Here is a 6,438-nt window from a genome sequence, read left to right as displayed (position 1 = left end):
ACCCATTTCAAGTACCTGTTTTCTGATACTTATTTTTGTTAGAATTTGCCTTTCTAAGGCAACCTACCATACTTCAATTAATAAATTTTAAACAATTATATACCACCCAACATGTTTATTTATAGGCTTTTAGAGAAATTCTATATTTTATATATTAGGGAAAACATGCCTTTCTGGGCTTGACTTTCTTCACTTAATATACTTTTTCCAAGTCTTTCCATTTCTTTACAAATGATACAATATTATTTCTAATGGATGAGTAAAACTCCATTGTGGATGTTTGCCACATTTTCTTGATCCTTTTGTCCATTCAGGGGCATAGCTTGGCTATGAAGAATATTGCTGCAGTGCACGTAATTGTGCTGATGGTTTTACTCTATCCTGGTTTGGAATTCTTTGGATAAATATTCAGGAGTAGAATTGCTGGATCATAAGTTTGTTCTGTGTTTAGATTTAAAGGAATCTCCATCCTTCTTTCCAGAGTGGTTGAACCAGTTCATATTCCCAAAAGTATTAGGGTTCTCTCTTACCAGCATCACTTATTGTTTATATTCTTGATAATTGCCATTGTGATTCATTTACGGTGGAATTTCAGTGTTGTTTTGATTTACATTTCTATTATGGCAAGAGATGCTGTGCATTTCTTCATGTGTCTCTTGGCTATTTTTACTTATTTTTTGGAGATGTCCCTCTTTCGTACCTCAGCATATTTATTAATTCGATTGTTGATTCTTTGGTGGTTTAGTTTTTAAGCTCTGTGTATACTCTGAGTATTCAGCTGTGCATAGCTGACAAAAATCTCTCATTCTGTGGACTGATTTTAATTTGATGCCTATGCCCTTTGCCTTGTACAACATTTTTAGGTTGATATAACACCATTTATCAAGTCTTTCTTTGGTGTGCTATGCTTCTCCATCTTTACTCAGAAATTTCCTTCCCATGTCATGGAGTCTTGCTATTTGTCCTAGCTCTTCATGTAACAATTTCATGATCCCAAATCTTACATTGAAGTGTTGGATCCATTCAGAATTGATACTGATTGCAGGTGATAGAGATCCACTTTCAGTTTTCTATATGTGATTAAAAAGTTTTCCCAGGACCATTTGTTGAAGAGACTTTTTATTCCAGTTCATGTTTTGGCAATCTCATTATGTATTACATGGTTATATGTCTGTGGGTTTATTTCTGGATTTTCTATTCTGTTCCACTGTTCATTGGGCCTGCTTTATTTTTTTCTTTTTGTACTAAGCTGTTTCATTACTATAGCTCAATATTGGAATTTGAAGTCTGGTATACATCCAGAACTAGTTTTTGCAATCATGATTGCTTTTCTTATTTGTGGCTTTTTTTTCAGCTCCATAAATTCAGATATGTTTTCTCTATCCTGTTGAAGACCAATTTTGGTGGATATTGCTTTGCATTTGTAGATTGCTTTGGGAAATATTGCCATTCTTATATTAATTTTGCCAATTCAGGAGCCAAGAATGTCTTTCTACTTCTTTATTTCTTCTATTTCCTTTTTCAATTTTATTCTGATAGTTTTCACTTTAAAGGTCCTTCACCTCCTTAGTTGTTTTTTGAGACTATTTAAAATGGAATTGCTTTCCTGATTTCCATCTAGTTTTTCTCATTGTTTTCATTCAAAAAAGCTACCAGTTATTGTTTACTGCTTTTATACTCTACTACTTTACCAAGCATTTTAATGAGCTATATTTCCTTGAGTGAGGAGTCTATAAGGGTTTCTTTTGTTTCTTTTTAGTGGAGTATTAAGTCATCTTCAAAAAGGGGTAGTTTTAATTCTTCATTCTTTGTTTGGATCCCCTTTATGTTTTTCTCTGCTTATTTTTCTTGCTAGGAATGTCAGTACTATATTGAAGAGATGTGGAGATGATAAACATCCTTGCCTTGTTCCTGATCTTAGAGGAAATGATTTTAGCTTTTCACAATTAAGGAAAATATTGACTGTATGTTTGCTTTACACAGCCTTTATTTATTATGTTTTTCAAAATTTTTGTTTTAATTTTGTTGGTTGCAGAGCTTGAACTCAGAGCCTGGGCTCTTTCTCCTAGCTCTTTTTGTGCAAAGCTAGCACAGTACCACTCTGAAACATAAGCATCACTTTCCATTTTCTGGCAGTTAATAGGGGATAAGAGTCTCACTGACTTTATGTCCAGGTTGGATTTTGAAGTGCGATCCTCAGATCTTAGCCTTCCAAGTAGCTAAAATTAAGGTTTGATCCACAACAGCCAGATTAAACATCCTTTATAATGTTGAGGTATATTTAATGTATTCTTAGTTTCTCTAGAGCTTTTATCATAAATGACTGTTATATCTTGTCAATAGCTAATTTTTCTGATGAGATGATTCTATGATTCTTGTGTTTATTTCTGTTTATGTGATGTATTACATTATTGATTGAACCAGCTTACATCTGTGTGGTAAATTTTGGTTGATTAAAATGTATATTTTTGTTAGTTTTTTAATTCAGTTGGCTATTATCTTACTGAGAATTTTGCAATTATATTCATCAAAGAGATAGGTCAAAAGCTTCTCTTCTTTTCAAGATTCCCTGTCTAGGTTTGGAATAAAGTTTAATGCTGGCTTAATAGAATGAGTTTTGAAGTGATTCCTCTTTTTTATTTCATTGAAGAGTTTGAGGAGTATTGGTGTTAGATGTCCTTTGAAGGCCTTTAAAATTCAATTGTACATGCATCAGGTACTGGGCTTTTCTTGGACAGTAGGATTTTTATTGACATTTCAATTTAATTAATTGCTATGGATCTAGTTAAATAGTTTATATTCTTTGTTCAGCTTAGGTATATTGATAGTCTCTGGGAATGTATCTATTTCTGCCCTATTTACCAATTTATTGGCATAAATATTTGGAAAGTACTCACTTATTCCTAATTTTTCTTGTCTCTGTTGTGATTTCTCCATTTTTTGTAATTTGAGAAATTGCGAAACATATACACACATGCAGAGAGAACAAAATGGTAAAAAATAAAGGACAAAATACAAAAATATTCTTGTGATTAATAGAATTAGGTCTTTAAATGCTTCCTGTTATGTTCTAATTCAAATAGATTTTTGCCCATTTTAGTAAGACTTTGACAGATCATTCTTGATGACTCCACAAGAATATATATACATATATATAGCCAATATTTTGCTTCATGACAATTTGTATAAGACTCTTTTTCTTAAAATATATTGCATCTCAAATGAATAGTGTAAAATAGAAACTTTCTAATGTTAATGAAGTTTAGTAGAATGATAATTGTTTACTATGTTCAAATATGTCTGCGAATGAAGCAGGTGAAATAGTACATATTCTGGAATTACACAAGAGTTATCCTGACAATACATCTGCTATCCCAAATATTTTCTACATAATAACATTGATTATGTTATACCACATGAAGTCATATTTAATAATACCTAAAATAAAATAGAACACTAGATGAAAAATAAGAAATAGTATTTTTGGTGATGCTTAAGCTCCAAATAATTGGTAATAACTGCCTGTAGTATGTGTTGTAAAGAATTAAGAAGCTTACTTCTGATTTTATGGAGGAAAGGACCATGAATAATTGGTAATATGTGACATTGGTACAAAATATGAAGTAATTTTTACTATAGATTTACTGACTGCGATAGAAGGTAATATATAGAGGCCAAATATATTCCTTTTTCCAAGAGAATTTTTCACTGTTCACTCTTTTTGCTAAATTATCTTCTAAATTTAAGAGCATTAGCAAGTTTTTGCTATAAAGGTCTTACTTTAAGTAAGGGAACAGAATCGCTATGAAATATGAACCAAAAACTGATTTTCTATATCATTAAAATTTATACTTTGCTGGCTTTAATAGTAAACATTATATTTTATATCATTTTCTTAATTTCTACCGTAATCTTTATTGGGATTATATTACCTTGTGCTATTGGTAAAAATAAATTTAGGATATATCCTTAATCCTATATCCTATTATAGTCTGTCCTATTTCTCTAAAATTTCTACTAGTTGTCCTTGTTAATACAAAAATCCACAAGTGAAATGCAGAGGAATGTGACTAAAGTAATTGAATTTAACTGGGTGTTATATGAGAGGCCTTAAATTCATTGCATTACCATTAAAGAAAGTACCAACCTAGTTAACTTTCTTTTTTATCCAAGATTAGATTAAGGGCTTCTAGCTCATATATCCAGTTTATGACCATTTTGTGGCCTATTAATGAACGCAATTTGATTTAGTTATCAAGATGGTGAATGTCTCTTTAGAGGCAGTGGCATTGGATAATCTCAGGAGTAATTCTTTCAAAGAACAAATTGACCTGTGAAAAAGGTGGACTGTAGCAACTGCCACAATTAGTTTATAAAAGTTAGCAATCTTATTGTCTGTACCTTTTGAAAAGCTTTAAGATAAATTCACAGTTATATAATAGCCATTAAAAGAGATCCATATTAGATGAAAATTATTTCATAAAGATTGGTTTATAAACGTATGCATTTATTTATGAAGAAAAACTGCATTACTAGTGTGTATGGAATACCCTTCAAAGTAAGCACATAAAAACCTGATTTTGTTGCATTACCTTGTGTGTATTCTTCAACTCTATGTTCTTCTACTTCTTTAAAAGAGTTTATTGGAGAAAAAAAAACACTAATATTACAAGTTAACACCATTTTTTGGTGTTCTACTCTAAAAGAATTCACAGATGAGAAGAGAAGGAGGAGGCATTTTTGGAATAGATTATGGTATTTATACAGCTCAGGTTTATATACATTTTTGACATGTTAGCAGATGTGTTTGTGTTTTATGTTCAATTCAAATTAATTTGAAAAGATATTACATTGTTTTTGCCAAGCAGTGCATCTTGAAAATTCAATTGAGGCTGCCGGCTGGCGATGTCCGCCTGGATTTGTCGCCTTCGCCGAGGCTGCCGCTGCCGCTGCCAGTTGTGAGCAGGTCTCTGGCCAACTCGTCTGGGCATCTCATGGCCCCTAGCAAATCCCTGGTGCCAGACCAGCTGCGCCTCGCTCTGCTTCTTGGTTGTCTGTCTGCTGTTTCTACTATGGGATCCTGCAGGAGAAGATAACAAGAGGCAAATATAGAGAGGGAGTCAAACACCTTTGCCTTAACTTTGGTCTTCCTCCAGTGTGTGATCAATGCTATGTTTGCCAAGATCTTGATCCAGTTTTTTGACACTGCCAGGGTGGATCCTACTCGGAGCTGGCTCTATGCCGCCTGTTCTGCCTCCTATCTGGGTGCCATGGTCGCCAGCAACTCAGCACTACAGTTTGTCAACTACCCAACTCAGATCCTTGGTAAATCCTGCAAGCCAATCCCAGTCATACTCCTAGGGGTGACTCTTTTGAAGAAGTATCCATTGGCTAAGTATCTATGTGTCTTGTTAATTGTGGCTGGAGTAGCCCTTTTCATGTACAAACCCAAGAAAGTAGTTGGAATGGAAGAACATACAACCGGCTATGGAGAGCCGCTCCTGCTCTTGTCTTTGACCCTGGATGGACTGACAGGTGTTTCCCAGGACCACATGCATGCTCATTACCAAGCAGGCTCCAACCACATGATGTTGAACACTAACCTTTGGTCAACATTGCTACTGGGAGGTAGAATCCTGTTCACTGGGGAGCTCTGGGAGTATTTGAGCTTTGCTGATAGGTACCCAGTAGTCATCTATAACATCTTGCTCTTTGACTTGACCAGTGCCCTGGGTCAGAGCTTCATCTTCATAACAGTTGTTTATTTTGGTCCCCTGACCTGCTGTATCATCACCACAACTCAGAAGTTCTTCACAATTTTGGCTTCTGTGATTCTCTTTGCAAACCCCATCAGCTCCATGCAGTGGGTGGGCACTATACTTGTGTTCATAGGTCTTGGTCTTGATGGCAAGTTTGTGAAAGGAACAAAGAAGACATCCCATTAGCAAGGAAGAGACTACCTCAACTGCAAGAACACCTAAGTTGTTTTCTCCAGCAGTGACATCTCTTGGGAGAATGGACTTAGTAGTGATAAGGGACTGGATTCTAATCTTCAAAATGAAAGAGAAAAGCCACAAATTCACATATTCTACCAAAAAAGAGGGCGGGGCATCTGGGTTTTTACAAGTGTGAAGTTTCTGTTCCTGATGACCTGGAACACAGTCTAACACAAATACAGAGAGGAAGAGGCAGAGCCTGAAAAAAAATGCAATTGAAAACATTCAGAAGTCTGAAATATAGCTTTTATTTTCCATAGCAATTCTATGGTTGGCAGAAAGGAAATTGAAAGCATTTGATAGCTGTAAAGAATTTCTTTTGGATTTGTGCATGATTTAAAGATCAATCTATAATATGGGTAAAAATTTTTTTGCAGAAACATCATCTCTAAATGTTATCCATAGGACTTCTACATGATTTCAGTAATAATTGAGAGAAGGA

At 34.4% G+C, this 6,438-nt stretch overlaps 1 pseudogene; it reads left to right on the top strand.

The window, feature by feature from the left end:
* The first annotated feature begins 4,994 nt into the window (after positions 1–4,994).
* On the top strand, positions 4,995–6,053 carry LOC125343666 (annotated as a pseudogene).
* Positions 6,054–6,438: the final 385 nt, after the last annotated feature.

The sequence above is a fragment of the Perognathus longimembris genome, chromosome 28, assembly GCF_023159225.1.
Source record: "Perognathus longimembris pacificus isolate PPM17 chromosome 28, ASM2315922v1, whole genome shotgun sequence".
Lineage (NCBI taxonomy): Eukaryota > Metazoa > Chordata > Mammalia > Rodentia > Heteromyidae > Perognathus > Perognathus longimembris.
This window is presented reverse-complemented; position numbering and strand designations above follow the sequence as displayed.